The sequence below is a fragment of the Xenopus laevis genome, chromosome 5S (genome assembly GCF_017654675.1).
Source record: "Xenopus laevis strain J_2021 chromosome 5S, Xenopus_laevis_v10.1, whole genome shotgun sequence".
In the NCBI taxonomy this organism is placed as follows: domain Eukaryota; kingdom Metazoa; phylum Chordata; class Amphibia; order Anura; family Pipidae; genus Xenopus; species Xenopus laevis.
Genome location: NC_054380.1, coordinates 111477583 through 111494389, shown reverse-complemented (window position 1 = coordinate 111494389; position 16807 = coordinate 111477583). Strand labels below are relative to the sequence as shown.

The following is a 16807-nucleotide window of genomic DNA, read 5'->3' as shown; positions in this document are numbered from 1 at the left end:
TGCATCCCTAAGCAGTGTCTGCTAATAACACTGGCCAAGTTCTTAAGGAGCCCAAGACTTGACATGCAGCCATCATGCACACATCTGACATTTACCTGCAAACACTCCTTCAACTAAGTAGATAAAAAACAAAAAAACACCCAGCTCCAGCTCACCACTCTTCCCTTGACCCAGGTGCTCAGTCAACAGTGTCCCCACTGTAAATACATCAAAAACTCAACAGGCAGACGGCACTTCTGGATTTGGTTTATTGGGATTACTGTTGTTAACAGCCCAACGCGTTTCGGGAATGTATCCCTTAATCATAGGCTAACCGTTAGGCTGTTAACAGCAGTAATCCCAATAAACCAAATCCAGAAACTCCTTCAACTAACTTTCACTCACTCGCTCACTCAGATTCTGAGTAGTCACCAGTGACTAACCTCCTCCAGCCCTTTCTGTTGACTCCTATGCAGTCTCCTATCCATCCCAGTTTCCTGGGGACAAGCCCCATCTCAGAATCTTGGTAAACTATTCCATGGAAACATCCCTGCCCACTAGCCATAACCAATTTAAGTTCCCGCCAAACTGATCCTCCTGCCCACTCTATCTAAAACCAATAATGTTAAGAAAGGTTTCCTGTGCAGCAGTTTTAGTCTCTGCATTTCTTTACATACAACACTGAGCAGAGGAGAGGGAACGGAAACAAGGGATTATTAAACCATCTTGCGAATCTCCAAGTCCAATCAAAGTCCCTGTCCTCTGTGTTATGGGATAGCGACACACTCTGTATAAGAGACACCGGCTGCCGAATAAGGACGTTCAGGATTGAATCTGCACGGCGCATGTCTTCTCTTTGCATATCTTTCGATCCGATTGGCTGAATATTGCCAGACAATCTGATCGAACTTCCTTACTTGGCAGCTTGCATCTCTTACTTGGAGTGTTTTGCCGATCCCGTAACAGAAGAAAAAACGAGAGTTTTAGCAGCGCTGATCCACAGCTTCTATGGTATGTATCTCTCAAAGGAAACATTTAAAGTAATAAAGATAAATTACAAAAAAGGCTATTATAACATGTTAAATTAGCTCTATTGTCCAAAAGGTGAACCTCCCCTTTAAGAAGTTTCCTCATACTCTCTGAATTAGTAAACTGATCGAATCAATAGTCCAGATCCAAAAAATTAACCTGCATAGAACCCAAACAAAGTATTTCTATATATCTCACTAATTGCTGAAGAAGAGTGACCAGAGATTTGCACAAATCTTAACAAAATGGGTAGGGGCAATGTTCCACAAGTCACAAGAACAGGACGGGGAACTGGGAGTCGTTTTTAGGCCTTGTGATGAGATGTGCAAGAATGAAAGCTCTGTGTTTCCTTTAAAGCAGGTACAGTCGAAGCAAATGAGTTGTGGAGAAAATAATAAAAGGAAAAGTGAGAGAAGTGATTGTAGAAGATCAAACAAAGTAAAGATTAAAACAGAAAGAATGAAACCCACAATAAAAAGTTATATTATAAGAAATAAGGAGTAAGAAAAAGGGTATAAAAAACAGAAAAGCAGAAGGCAGAATATACAAATTAGAAGAAAAGTAAAGAAGAGGACACAAGGAAAGGGAGAGTAGAAAGGAAAAACAGAAAGAAGAAAAGATGGCATAAAGACAAGAGAAAAGATGGATGTAGAGAAAGGGAAAGAAAATCAGTAGAAAACATAACAGAAGTTTGGGGACAAGGGTGAGTGATCAAAGGTGAGAGAAGGGGTAAAAATGGGAAATGGGTGGATAAGAGCAACAATGCTGGGAGAAGGAATAGTGTATATACACACAGTGACTGGTGAGTGCAGGGGAATAGAGTGTATATACATACAGTGACTGGTGAGTGCAGGGGAATAGAGTGTATATATACACACAGTGACTGGTGAGTGCAGGGGAATAGAGTGTATATACACACAGTGACTGGTGAGTGCAGGGGAATATATATGATATGTGCAATAAATGATGAATATTTCATGTAAAGCCAACACATGAAGCAGTAGACTGCACATATAAAACATACAAACCCATAAGCAAAGTTAATATATTTAGTATTTAAGAAGAACTCAACACACCAACTTCCAGCACATTTCTTTTTCTGTGGGCAAAAAGGTGCATGTGCATTCACGGGTCATTGTCCAGGGTCCAGCAGATAATGGGTTAATGGGGGCTGTGCAGTGACTGCTGCTGTTTATAACCCCAAGACAAACAAGCAGCCTTTGTTAGGATCCCAGTGATAATATGAGCAGCTCCCAGCTAGTGCAAAGCAACTTGTCCATCCCAGCCTGGTGGAACTTTCCCAAGGAGCAGCCACTGTGCAGCTCTAGAGCCAATCAGTGTGTCCCTGCTGTGAATCAGTGACTTACCCCAGTCGCCAGCGCAGCTCTATAGAAAGGACTCACCTCCTGGGTGCACACTCCTTCCTCTCCCCGCTCTGCCTTTAGAGAGACTAGTGCATCTACACTCTATTCTCTGTCTCGAAAGGAGGGTCGGCCGATTTACCTCCTCCCACACTGTTCATTGGCAGATGCTGCATCAAGTTGCCCGCCCCCCATGCTCAGTCTCCACCTTCCCCCAGTGACTACAGCAGGGGAATATATTGTTTATACACACAGTGGGCTCATTTATAAACATTGGGCAATTTTGCACCTGGGCAGTAACCCAGCCCCATAGCAACCAATCAGCGATTAGCTTTTTTCAGCCAGTTGCAGACTCAACACTGAAAGCAATCATTTGATTGGTTGAAATGGGTTACTGCCCAGGTGCAAATGCGCCCAGTGTTTATCAATAAACCTCAGTGACTGGTGGGGGCAGAAGTGCAGAGGAATAGAGTATATATACATACAGTGACTGGTGAGTGCAGGGGAATAGAGTGTATATACACACAGTGACTGGTGAGTGCAGGGGAATAGAGTGTATATACACACAGTGACTGGTGAGTGCAGGGGAATAGAGTGTATATACACACAGTGACTGGTGAGTGCAGGGGAATAGAGTGTATATACACACAGTGACTGGTGAGTGCGGAGGAATAGTGTGTATATACACACAGTGACTGGTGAGTGCGGGGGAATAGAGTGTATATACACACAGTGACTTTTGAGTGCAGGGGAATAGAGTGTATATACACACAGTGACTGGTGAGTGCAGGGGAATAGAGTGTATATACACACAGTGACTGGTGAGTGCAGGGGAATAGAGTGTATATACACACAGTGACTGGTGAGTGCGGGGGAATAGAGTGTATATACACACAGTGACTGGTGAGTGCAGGGAAATAGAGTGTATATACACAAAGTGACTGGTGAGTGCAGGGGAATAGAGTGTATATACACACAGTGACTGGTGAGTGCAGGGGAATAGAGTGTATATACACACAGTGACTGGTGAGTGCAGGGGAATAGAGTGTATATACACACAGTGACTGGTGAGTGCAGGGGAATAGAGTGTATATACACACAGTGACTGGTGAGTGCGGGGGAATAGAGTGTATATACACACAGTGACTGGTGAGTGCAGGGGAATAGAGGGTATATACACACAGTGACTGGTGAGTGCGGGGGAATAGAGTGTATATACACACAGTGACTGGTGAGTGCAGAAGTGCAGGTGTTGCTCCTGACTGCACAGTATTCAGCCAACACTAACACACTGCACAGGGGGCACTGCACTGTCCAATCATAGATAATAATCATATATATATATTTGGCCTGGCTTGTGAGTACCATAATGTTCTCTGCAATAAATGATAAATATTTCATGTTAAGCCAACACATGAAGCAGTAGATATAAAACATAAAAACCCATAAGCAAAGTTAATATATTTAGTATTTCAGAAGAACTCTTAACACACCAACTTCCAGCACATTTGTTTTTCTGTGGGCAAAAAGGTGCATGTCCACACACGGGTCATTGTCCAGGGTCCAGCAGCTAATGGGTTAATGGGGGCTGTGCAGTGACTGCTGCTGTTTATAACCCCAAGACAAACAAGCAGCCTTTGTTAGGATCCCAGTGATAATATGAGCAGCTCCCAGCTAGTGCAAAGCAACTTGTTCCATCCCAGCCTGGTGGAACTTTCCCAAGGAGCAGCCACTGTGCAGCTCTAGAGCCAATCAGTGTGTCCCTGCTGTGAATCAGTGACTTACCCCAGTCGCCAGCGCAGCTCTATAGAAAGGACTCACCTCCTGGGTGCACACTCCTTCCTCTCCCCGCTCTGCCTTTAGCTCTATAGAGAGACTAGTGCATCTAGTGCATCCCTTAAATTATGTTGCTGTGGGGCCCAGACCCAGTAACATCTAGTTATGCCTCCTCCCCCACTGTTCATTGGCAGATCTTTCTTTCATATAGCTAGCAATTCAATTCTCCTTCCTGACTGGTTGCTATGGGTTACTAGGTGTGGACGATACACACGGGCACATACCCTCTTAACCAAAGCTCATACCCTTTTAAACTTTACCCAAATGAAAAATAGATTGTAATGACCCCCTTACACCCTTATAGTTATTTGTGAATGTATTCAGTATGTAAAGCATTATATGCCCCATATATGTTCTGTACTGTTGGTTTGGAGTCTTGACACAAGGTAGCTGAAGGGAACTGGAGTCTTCGCTGCAGAAGAACTGACTTCTTATGTGTTCATGAGTTAAAACCAACAGTGCAGAAAAGGAAAAAGAAATAGCACCTGCCCCCCACCCCTCATAAACATTTTTGGGAAAAAGGGGTGGCATAGGATAAAGGTTATTTTTGTGTTTGGGTATGCAAATTAAGTACTTCTACAGTGATCTCTTTATAGTTTCCCAGTATCCCAATAGAGTTCCTTTCTAAGATGGACCCTCTACTGATAATTAACAGTTAAGCAGTAGATTTTTAAATTTCCTTCAGTATGGAGATAATTAAAATACCCCTTAATTATGACTTGCCTCTGTACTCTTTGTGAACTTTGATCTTTTTAGTGGTTTTTTTAATGGCCTATATTATTTATCTATTATCCAAAGATCTGCTTAGCTCCCTTCTTCCTTCTGTCTTTGACTTTGCTGTTCCTTTTTTTTGCTTTCTCACATTAGTCCTATTTTGATTCCACATTTGAAATGCAGATTTCATTAATTTAGCAGGCAGCATTTACTGGTCAACTGTTTAAAAGCAAACATTTTATTGGTTGCTATGGGTTACTGCTCCTGGGTAAACTTAGTGCCTTTTATTAGATATGGGAGCAAATCTCATAACTCCCAGAAAAAGGTGCATCAAATGAGATGGCAGCAGAGAGGACTTTGCGGCTGGGAGGCCCGGGGGATGGTGCGGGGGGCCCCTGAGGCTGCAGGCCTGGTAGGTCCTGGGCCCCCCAGTATGACACTATGTATTTTTTTAAACCTACTTCAGATATCAGTCCTGCCCAACATCTTCTATATAGTGGTCTGATCAGTGAGTATTCATCAAATTTATGCAATAAATGGACAATGTCACAAAAATAAATCGGTGGATTGATGTAGCAGGCTGGAGCTATATAAGGTCCCTTGAAAGGGGAGCATCTGGCCTACACAAATACATATAATACCCAAAAAGCAATTCCTGCAACCGGTGCTTAGTTGTATCACATGACATTCAAGGATCAATAAAAGAAACTAAATAAAAATAAATATTAAACGTCCTGCTTTATAATATAAGGTTATTAAAAGTAACCCCAGATTTCTATGAGACCAAACAATGTTAACCTGTGCTGGAAAACAGCTGCAACTGCAGCAAAATAAATATGAAAATGGATGGAAAAGCAAAAAGCCATAAGAAAATGTCAGTGGCAAAAATAGTCCTGCTTCTGAAGCTGCTGACCTAGGGTGCCCTTGGGTGCCTATATAGAAAACATGGCCCTGTGTCAATGAAAATGAATCATGCATGTTAGAACCTTGTCAGGGCATGATGATCCACTCTAAACAGCATGGCATGTACTCTTAAAAGTCATCCATTCAATTAACCCTTGGATGGGTTTTTCCAATTACTATTACATTACAAGGCAGTGTCAGGGCTCTCCCTGCATTCCTACAGCACAATGATATTGCATTTTTATTTAGTGAATACTACTATGCGGCTTGTATAAAGCCAATGGTAATCATGTTTGTCCTTGGGAAAGCAACATGGGGTGGATAATGCCAACAGTTTTATAATGCTGTAACCTACAGTATGTAACACATCAATGCTGTACATCTTTAGGGTCACGGCACACGCTCCAATTCGGGGAGATTAGTCGCCAGGCGACAAATCTCCTCTTCTTCGAGGTGACTAATCTCCCTGAACTGCCTCCCGCCGGCTCATATGGAAAACGAAGCGATCCGAGTGCCATCCCACCAACGATTTACATTCTAGCCGGCAGGAGGCAGTTCAGGGAGATTAGTCACCTCGAAGAAGAGGAGATTTGTCGCCTGGCGACTAATCTCCCTGAATCTGAGCGTGTCCCCTGACCCTAAAGATGTACAGCATTGATCTGTTGGCATTATCCACCCCACTGCCTACCGCCAACTAGAATGTAAATTGCTGGTGGGATGGCACTCAGAGCACTTCGTTTTCCGAAATCGCCCGAAGTTGCCTCACACGTAAAACGAAGCACTCCCAATGCTATCCCACCAGCGATTTACATTCTAGCTGGCGGGAGGCAATTCAGGGAGATTAGTCACCCCGAAGAAGAGGAGATTTGTCGCCGGGCGACTAATCTTCCTGAATCTAAGCGTGTGCCCTGACCCTAAAAGTTCAGACTGGATGCAAGGTTAGAAAAACAAAGCATGGCTTGGATGATATGAGAAACATATAGACTTGACACAATCGTCTGGTTAACATTTCCAGCCTTCCCGACCTTTACTTAGGGGATCACAAATAAACACTGTGGGTGGATGTTCCAACTATTGAAGGGAAATGAGTCATAGAAACAAGAGAGCTAAACGAGTCCACACATGCCAGTATCTGATAACATGAATACCAGTAGCCATTCTCACTGGGCCGCTCTTAACCCTTTAACCCTATTTTTGGAGAGCTTTGTGCACCACTCCCATGCAAGAGCTTAAGCATGTAGTCCCCTGATGCCTGTATTGGATCAATGATCTCTGTTGGCAAAATGTTCAGTAAAAAAATTATTGAAAGTTTCTTGTTTTATCAGAAAGAATAAAAATGGAACAAAGCATCTCTTAAAGGGGAACTATCCCGAAAATGAAAATGTAATATAAGCTTCATCATACTAAAATAATAAACTTTCTAAATACAATCAATTAAAAATTCTGTACAGTTTCTGAAATAATCAAGTTTATCTTCACTATCCCTCTCTCGGCATCTGTTTCTCCTCATTCTGTCTTTATTCTGGAGTTGGGTGTCAGATGAATGATCCAATATATCTTATAGGGGGGCTCCTTTTACCTAGAAGATATATTAGAGCTCACTCTATTAAAATCACCAGACATCATGTCTCTCTACATGCAGAATTTGTGCCAAGGGCAGTAATATTGTTAGGTTTTGTTTGTACTGGAATCAGTTATTTGAGTGAGCTCTGATACATCTGCTAAGAAAGGGAGCCCCCCCCCCCTTTAAGATATATTGGATCATTCATCTGACACCCAACTGCTGCATGAAGACAGAATGAAAAGAAACAGATGCTGAAAGAGGAATAGCGAATATAAACTTGATTATTTCAGAAACAATGCTGCATTTTTAGTTGATTGCATTTGCAAGTTTCTTACTTCCGTATGAGGAAGCTTACAGTATATTACATTTTAATTTTTGCAATAGTTCCCCTTTAAGCACAGGCAATTCATTGTTCCACTCAATAGGAAACACCCTGCAAAATGGGTTGTTCTCTAAATCTATATCTGCTCCATACCTTATAATTGGTTCTTTCAGCTGGAACTTCCTAAAGAATAGTATAAAAAAAACTGCAACAACCTGATGTTTGCATAGACATTCAGTTATGTGCATTATTTATACTTTATAAGATGTCAAGTTGCTTCAATATACATTTGCTGTTTGTCTACAATAGGGGATTAGCTGTGTATTCATTGTGAGATGTTTAAATCCTTCTTCAAACAATGACAAATGATCCGGCACTGCCAAAAAGAACACCAAATATCTAGTGTAAAAAGTACCTCGCTATCAACAGTAAGAATGAGCAGGGCACAACATAATTACATAGAAAGTCTGGATTGTAAGGGTGGAACTCCATGAGCATTTTTTGTCGGATTGACGCCCAGCGACAAAACGCACGCAACAAGTCGGATGGCATCGCACACGTCAAGATATAATTGACTGAATGAAAAGTCGGCGTTAACAACTACACGGTCCAACTGCAGGATTGTCACGATCGCCGCCCGGTGCAGGTCCAAGAGCTCCGGGCGGCGCGTCCCTCCTTGCCGGCGTCGCTCCCAAAATGGCGGCGCCCATGGCCGCCACGTGGGTAGCGGCGCCGGCGCGATGACGTCAGCGCGCCGGCGTCAGCGCAAGGGCATCAATGACGTCACAATGGCGCCAAATTCAAAATAAAAACGCCAACTAGATGCCAGAATGGCGCCCAAGTATAGGACTACTTTCCTTATAGTATCCTGGGTTTCCTGTGAAGCTTTATTTGCTAAAATCTTGTTCCTGATTGATTTCCTGACCCTTTGCCTGGACTTTGGACTTTGCTGAATTCTGCCTGCCTGTGAACTCTTGCCTGGATCCTGACTACTCTTTGAATTAACCCATTGGACACCGCGACCTTGCTCCCTCAAGAGGGCTTCCTCCTCGATCCTGACTACCTCCCTGGAGGGAGCTCCCGGCTCCCTGACATTATACTTGGGCCATGGATCCTACTGAGGAAGCTACGCATGATGTTGGTCGAGCGCTCCGTGGACTGGCATCCCGCATGGAGGAATATGAAGCCCAGCAGTACCGCATAGGACAGGCACTCGATACCCTTCTCTCCCGAGTGCCTCCAGCGCCTCCTGCTTCCCAAGCGGCTGCAAATCCTCCCATGGCGGACGTCTCGTCTAGCACAGGTTTCTCGTCTGGTGAGCCTCGTATTCCGCCTCCTCCTCGCTTCAGTGGGGACCCACAGGCCTGCAGAGGTTTCGCTACTCAGTGCCAGATCCAGTTCGAGTTTCAACCCTCGCACTTCCCCAATGAACGTTCCAAGGTGGGGTATGTGATGTCTCGTTTGGTGGGCAAACCGCTTGAGTGGGCAACATCTCTCTGGGAGAAGAATTCTCCACTGACTTTTGATGCCAAGGCTTTTCTTCAAGCATTTCGTACTGTGTTTGATGCCCCGGGTCGGGTCACTAATGCCCCTTCTCGTCTTCTGCAACTTCGACAGGGTAACCGCAGTGTCAGTGACTATGCTATTGACTTTAGAACTTTGATGGCTGAAACTTCCTGGAATGACGATGCCTATAAGGCCGTATTCTATCAAGGTTTGTCTATTCGCATTAAAGATGATCTTGTCTCCAGGGAGTTCCCTGATCTGCTGGAAGATCTGATTGCACTATCCATCAAGGTGGACACATCGTCTTAGAGAGCATCAAGTAGAGAGGGAGTGTTGTAAACGATTTCAACCCGTGTTGGCACCTCGCTTCCAGAGACCTCTCTTGCAAACTCCGGCTGCTCAAGCTTCTCCTTCCCCTCCGGAGGAACCGATGCAAGTTGGAAGGGCTCGTCTTTCCGAACAAGAAAGACTCCGTAGACTCTACCTTCCTTCTACAGGGAATTCTCTGATGTATTCTGTAAGAAATCCGCAGAATTCCTTCCTCCACATCGGCCATACGATTGTCCTGTCGATCTCCTGCCAGGAACCATGCCTCCTAGAGGTCGCACTTATCCTCTCTCCCCAGCAGAGACTGCTGCCATGAAGGAATATATCCAAGAAAATCTCCAGCAGGGGTTTATTCGCCCTTCTACTTCTCCTGCCGGGGCAGGTTTCTTCTTCGTGGAAAAGAAGGATGGAGGCCTACGTCCTTGCATTGACTACCGGGGCCTTAATAAAATCACTGTTAAAAACCGGTACCCCTTACCTTTGATTGCTGAACTCTTTGACCAATTGAAAGGGGCTAAGATTTTCACTAAGTTAGATCTCCGTGGGGCGTACAACCTCATCCGCATCCGTGAAGGGGATGAATGGAAAACGGCATTCAACACTCGGGATGGGCACTATGAATATCTCGTGATGCCCTTTGGCCTCTGTAATGCCCCCGCTGTCTTTCAGGAGCTTGTGAATGACATTTTCCGGGACCTCTTGGGAAAGTCTTTGGTCGTGTACCTGGATGACATCCTAATCTTCTCGAAAGACCTCGAATCTCACCGCTCCCAGGTGAAAGAAGTACTCTCTCGTTTGAGGAAGAACTCTCTCTTCGCCAAGTTGGAGAAATGTGTCTTTGAAGTGTCTAAGATTCCTTTCTTGGGTTATATCATCTCCCCAGAAGGTTTCGAGATGGATCCCGTTAAGGTGTCAGCAATCCAAGAATGGCCCCTTCCCTTGAGCACCAAGGCTATACAAAGGTTCATCGGATTTGCCAACTACTACCGGCAATTCATCAGGGGGTTTTCTTCCCGCATTGCACCTATCCTTACTCTCATCCGTAAAGGGGGCAATCCCAGGTCCTGGCCTCCAGTTGCCGTAGAAGCTTTTCAGTCCCTAAAAGACGCATTTTCTTCTGCCCCAGTTCTCCGTCATCCGGATCCTAAGTTGCCCTTTTGCATTGAGGTGGATGCATCTGAGGTAGGTGCAGGGGCTATCCTATCCCAGAGACATTCTACCGATGGGAAATTGCACCCCTGTGCCTTTTTCTCCAGAAAGTTTTCTCCTGCTGAGCAGAATTACGATGTAGGAAATCGAGAACTCCTGGCTGTCAAACTTGCTCTCGAAGAGTGGCGTCACCTCCTAGAGGGTTCTTCAATTCCGGTCACGATTTACACTGATCATAAGAACTTGGAGTTCATACATTCTCTCAAGAGACTGAATCCTCGTTAGGCCAGGTGGGCTCTGTTCTTCTCCCGCTTCAACTTTGTCTTGACCTTTCGTCCTGGCTCCAAAAATCGGAAAGCCGACGCTCTGTCTCGAAGTTTCACTCCGGTGGATCCTACTCCTGAAAGACAAGAGCCTATTATTCCTCCTGTCAAGATCATCGCTTCACTGTACCCTCAGTTTGCTGATCAAATCCTGGCTGGTCAATCTTCTGCCCCTCCTGATACCCCCATCGGATTGGCTTTTGTACCTCCTGAGCTTCGTCTGCCTATTCTGCAACAGACTCATAGTTCCAAACAAGCGGGACATCCTGGTCCTGTTAAAACTCTTGAACTTTTACGGCGTCTTGTCTGGTGGCCGACAATCCGTAAAGATGTCAAAGACTTTGTTTCTGCTTGTACTGTTTGTGCCACTTCCAAGTCCAGCCATTCTCGCCCCAGTGGGTTACTACAGCCGTTGCCTGTTCCCTCTCGTCCTTGGACGCATTTGGCAATGGACTTCATTGTTGAACTTCCTCCCTCCTGTGGGAACACCGTGATTTGGGTTGTCATTGACCGCTTCAGCAAGATGGCCCACTTCATTCCTCTACGGAAGCTTCCATCTGCAGTGGAGTTGTCACAGTTGTTCATCCAGTTCATTTTTTGCCTGCATGGCTTCCCGGCTGAGATCGTTTCTGACAGAGGGTCCCAATTCACGGCAAAGTTCTGGCGTTCCCTGTGCAAAGATCTGGGTATTAATCTTCAGTTCTCCTCAGCTTATCATCCCCAGACCAATGGAGCGGCTGAGCGAGTGAACCAAGCCTTGGAACAGTTCTTGAGGAACCACGTTTCCCTTTGTCAAGATGATTGGTCTGATCTCCTCCCGTGGGCGGAATTTGCTCATAACAATGCCTGCCACACTTCTACTGGAAGGTCCCCTTTTATGTCAGTGTATGGTCAACATCCTCAAGCCTTCCCACAAGACTTTGTGTTGTCTGATGTTCCGGCCGCTGATGACCATGCAGCCCACATGTCTGCTATTTGGGCTGCAACCAAGTCAAACCTGGAGAAGAGTGCTCTGGTTCATAAGACGTTTGCAGATCGTAGATGTAGACCCTCTCCTCCCTACAAGGTCGGTGATAAAGTCTGGTTGTCTTCCAGGAACATTCGGTTGAAGGTACCATCTCCTAAGTTGGGTCCGAGGTTCGTAGGTCCGTTCTCCATCTCGGAGGTGATCAACCCTGTGGCTGTCAGACTTCAGCTTCCCCCTGAGATGCGAATTCCTAACGTGTTTCATGTCTCCTTGGTGAAACCCGCTACCTCCAACCGCTTTTCCGTTGTCCAGCCTCCCCCTCCTACCATCTCTGTGGATGGTCAACAAGAATATGAGGTGGAGAAGATCCTTGACTCCAGGATCTCCAGGGGCTCTCTTCAGTACCTCATCAAGTGGAAAGGCTTCGGCCCTGAAGAATGCTCCTGGGAAGGACGCTCTGATGTCCATGCTCCTCGTCTGGTGAGGGAGTTCCACTCCAAATTTCCCCAGAAGCCAAGTCCTGGTGGTCCAGAGGCCCCCCGGAGCAGGTCCAAGAGCTCCGGGCGGCGCGTCCCTCCTTGCCGGCGTCGCTCCCAAAATGGCGGCGCCCATGGCCGCCACGTGGGTAGCGGCGCCGGCGCGATGACGTCAGCGCGCCGACGTCGGCGCAAGGGTGTCAATGACGTCACAATGGCGCCAAATTCAAAATAAAAACGCCAACTAGACGCCAGAATGGCGCCCAAGTATAGGACTACTTTCCTTATAGTATCCTGGGTTTCCTGTGAAGCTTTATTTGCTAAAATCTTGTTCCTGATTGATTTCCTGACCCTTTGCCTGGACTTTGGACTTTGCTGAATTCTGCCTGCCTGTGAACTCTTGCCTGGATCCTGACTACTCTTTGAATTAACCCATTGGACACCGCGACCTTGCTCCCTCAAGAGGGCTTCCTCCTCGATCCTGACTACCTCCCTGGAGGGAGCTCCCGGCTCCCTGACAAGGATGAAGACTCTGCTTTCTGTGTCCACATCCGATAGTCGCGTCGGGTGTAATGTAGTTTTTACCTGCGACTTTACATTCAGTCCAATTACAATCTTTTTTTTTTTCATTGGGTTTACCAAAGCATAAAAGATTTACGTTTTAACAGATCGTATTAGACATGATAAGATTAAATAAATACATATGTCATGCAGCTTATAACACAAACGTATATAAGAATTCTATAAATATAAGCACGATAACTATATTATATAAGGATAATAGGGATGCACAGAATCCTTCTGCCTAGCCGAACCGAATTGGAAGCATAATTTGCATATGCAAATTAGGGGCAGGGACGAAAATCATGTGACTTTTTGTCACAAAACAAGGAAGTAAAAAATGATCTTCCCTTCCCAGGTTTTGGTTCGGTATTCGGCCAAATCTTTCACGAAGGATTCGGGGGTTCAGCCGAATCCAAAATAGTGGTTTCGGTGCATCCCTAAAGGATAATGAGCCAAAAAAACAAACATAAATTATATCATAAAACTTTTATGATAACACAGAGCTACTGAAGTTGCCAAAAAAAAATAAAAGTTAAATCTGTAATAACTCCAAAATTTTAGATTTGTGGCCTCTTGCCAGCATAGCTGGTTTAATTGTGCCAATTAGAATCTTGATGCCTGCGTCTCCATCCGACTTGTCACGTGCATTTTGTCGGTGGGCATTGATCCAATGAAAAACGCTCGTGGAGTTCTACCCTAAGAGTAAAGACACTAAGCAGCACAGGAGACAAGGCCTTACCCCAATAAAACCCAGTTTTTTTGGCAATTTGTGGACAGCAGCTCCAATGACCATTATATAGGAAGTACAGGTATGGGACCTGTTATCCAGAATGCTCAGGACCTGGGGTTTTCCGTATAATGGATCTTTCCGTAATTTGGGTCTTCATGCCTTAAGTCTACTAGAAATTCATTTAAACATTAAATAAACCCAATAGGCTGGTTTTGCTTCCAATAAGGATCAAGTACAAGCTACTGTTTTATTATAACAGAGAAAAAGGAAATCATTTTTAAAATTTTGGATTATTTGGATAAAATGGAGTCTATGGGAGACAGCCATTCCGTAATTTCGGAGCTTTCTGGATATCGGGTTTCCGGATAAGGGATCCTATACCTGTAGTTTGAGACTAGTCTAGAATACAGTACTATACAAACAGGGACATAAGATAGAAGTATATGAACATTTACGCTATACATACACACACACTACTAAAGTGCACATGTGTCACAGAAAGCTAAACTCAACAATTTACACATTTTAGAGAAATATATAAGAAGAGCTGAAGGTAAAGGATTCTTTTAGAACTGAGCCATGTCATTCATTCTCTGCAAAGATTGACAGAGTTTGAATATGGAATATTTATCATTCTACCTACTCCAGCCAATCCATTATGGGGGGGCCAGTTAGGAAGGACTGATTTGTGGCAAAACCACATTTCTTGCCTAGGGTGGAGAGATTTTAGGGGTTGCATGCCATCCAGATGCATTCTAAGGAGCACTGTGTGTGTATAATCCCTAGTGCTCTTGTGCATGCGCTCATGGGGGGGGCACGCTCATTAGGACGGGCACCCACAAGGACCCTGTGAGCTCGGGGCACCCAGAGTGGAAATCCAGGCCTGTAGGTAAGTACAAAGGATAGGACTATGATTATGTGCCCACCAACCCCCTGCACTGGTAGGGGCCATAGTACTGCTAATGCCGATATGGAAAGCAAATGCCTTTTCCCCACTTATCGAGTGGGTTTCAAAAGTGGCCTAGTGAGTTATATTAGCACAGTACATTTTATATATAAGTGCAGATGGCAGATTGTATCTGTTTTGCAAGTTAATCATTCCCATTATGTTGGTTAGACCTGAGAACTAGTGATGAGCAAATCTGTCCCCTTTCGCTTTGCCGAATAATTTGCAAAACTGATAATTTAATACAAAAAATTTACACACAACAATTTTTCACGTGCACAACTTTTTTTCTCACTCCAAATGCATTAAAATCAATGGGCATTTTTTCTTATGGTGAGTTTTTTGTCTCTGCAACATTTTTGTGTTGTGTTCCTGTTTACATTTCATGAATATTATTTCCCCCTATACAGTTGTCGAAAATTCTCCTACTATTTTTTTCCATTCTCTATATGTTTATAGCACTAACATATTCATAAGCCCTTAACAGATATACAATATTTAATAAGAAAAATGTGGTATTGAAGTGCTGAGCTTTCAAAGCTTGACCTAGCTTTGCTCTATTCTGAAAATACATCCCTCGCATAGAAAAAAAAATCAGCATATTTCAAGTGTCAGAAATGGAAACAGCAAAAAAAAAAAAAGGGAGCAGATGGTGTTTCTTATTCAGAGTGTGAAAAGTACATAGTTTGCCCTTCTGCTCCTAAAGGGAAAATAAGGTGATGCTTTGCATATTCCTAAGAACAAAATGAGGAAATCTGCATAGTGACAGAGTGTCCCATCTTATATAAATGTTTTCTTTTTACTGAACCAAAACCATGTCTCAGTGAGGCATCTTCGGCGACTATAGAAAACGCATTGCCACGTGTGCATTAGCGCAGGCGACTTTTCATTGTAGTCTATGGGGAAAAACGCTGAGGCAGTTCGGGGAGATAGTCGCTCAAAAGACGAGGCGATTAGTCTCCCCGAATCTCCTTGTGTGGCCATACCCTTACTCTCTAGTGAATTAGTTTCCCATCTTTACACTCTAGTGAATGTTTTTAGCAAGTGCTCAGAACCCTGCCAACATTTCCCCACCAACCATATATAGAATTTCCAGTTACATAGTAACTCCATTATTTGTAGCACCAAAACCTGCTATAGCCTGCAATTGACCAGCAAGGAGGTGTGCAATGTTGTTTATTCAAACTGAAGGTTGGAAAAGAAACCACCAGAAATTTCCAAGATCCCCTTTAAATGGGGAGGCCCTGCCTTTGCCCTTCTTCCCCCTGCCCAGTGGCATTAGAAATAGGTATGTATGTATATTTTTATTTAAACACACAACACTACTTGTGTACACATCACTGTACATTAAAACAATACATAAATAGAAAAGATGGAGACAAATACAATAATATATGATAATCCAAATATAGTACATCACATTCAAGATTATGTGCTAAGTGTGAAGAGACAAGGAAAAAGAGGTCTCTGCCCCATTGAGCTTACAATCTAAGTGGGTAGGTAACAGGCAAATGCTGCACTTTACAGAGATCAAGTCATTACCTTCCATTCTGAATTGAGCACTGCTATGTCTACTGATGCAGGGGGACCAAGAGCCAACACCTTCTTACCAGGCAATAGCTCTAGGGTTCCCTTAGCACTCGGCCTCAATAGGCACAGTTGTCACTCACAGGCAGAACACCCGAAATGATGCCAAACAGATTTCCATAAAATTGCATCTTATTTGCGCAAAATGCATGTGCTGTTGTGGCAAATTGGACACAATGGCATCAAGTACATGCAATGGCATCAGATCCAACACCCCCTTTAAACCACAATAATCCTGTAACCTTTGTGTTAAAATGCAGAGAATCCACTTCCCCGCTGCTTCTCGCTCCTGCACTGCCTGCCCCTAAAAGCATAATTTCCATTCTGGTGCAGGCAGATGCTGCGGATTTCAGCACTGAAACACAAGTATTGCCCCTTCTATACTAGGAGGTAGGACCTCTATCATATTAATCAAAATACAGGAAATTTTTATACATACCATAATTTCTGTTTCTTGGTCACTACCATGGCAGCATTCACCAATGGGTTAACTTCCACCTGCTGGCCAGCGGACAGGACCTCCC

General features: G+C 44.3%; 1 protein-coding gene across 7 annotated transcripts in view; it reads right to left on the bottom strand.

Moving 5' to 3' along the window:
* Positions 1-4211, bottom strand: part of serpine2.S (serpin peptidase inhibitor, clade E (nexin, plasminogen activator inhibitor type 1), member 2 S homeolog) — a 36377-nt gene extending 32166 nt beyond the window's left edge. For 4 of the 7 annotated variants that reach the window (XM_018264479.2, XM_018264478.2, XM_041564025.1 and 1 more), the window contains exon 1: positions 2412-2582. The gene's annotated coding sequence lies outside the window, so the exon portion shown is untranslated. 7 annotated transcript variants of the gene reach the window in all.
* Between the last annotated feature and the right edge of the window lie 12596 nt (positions 4212-16807).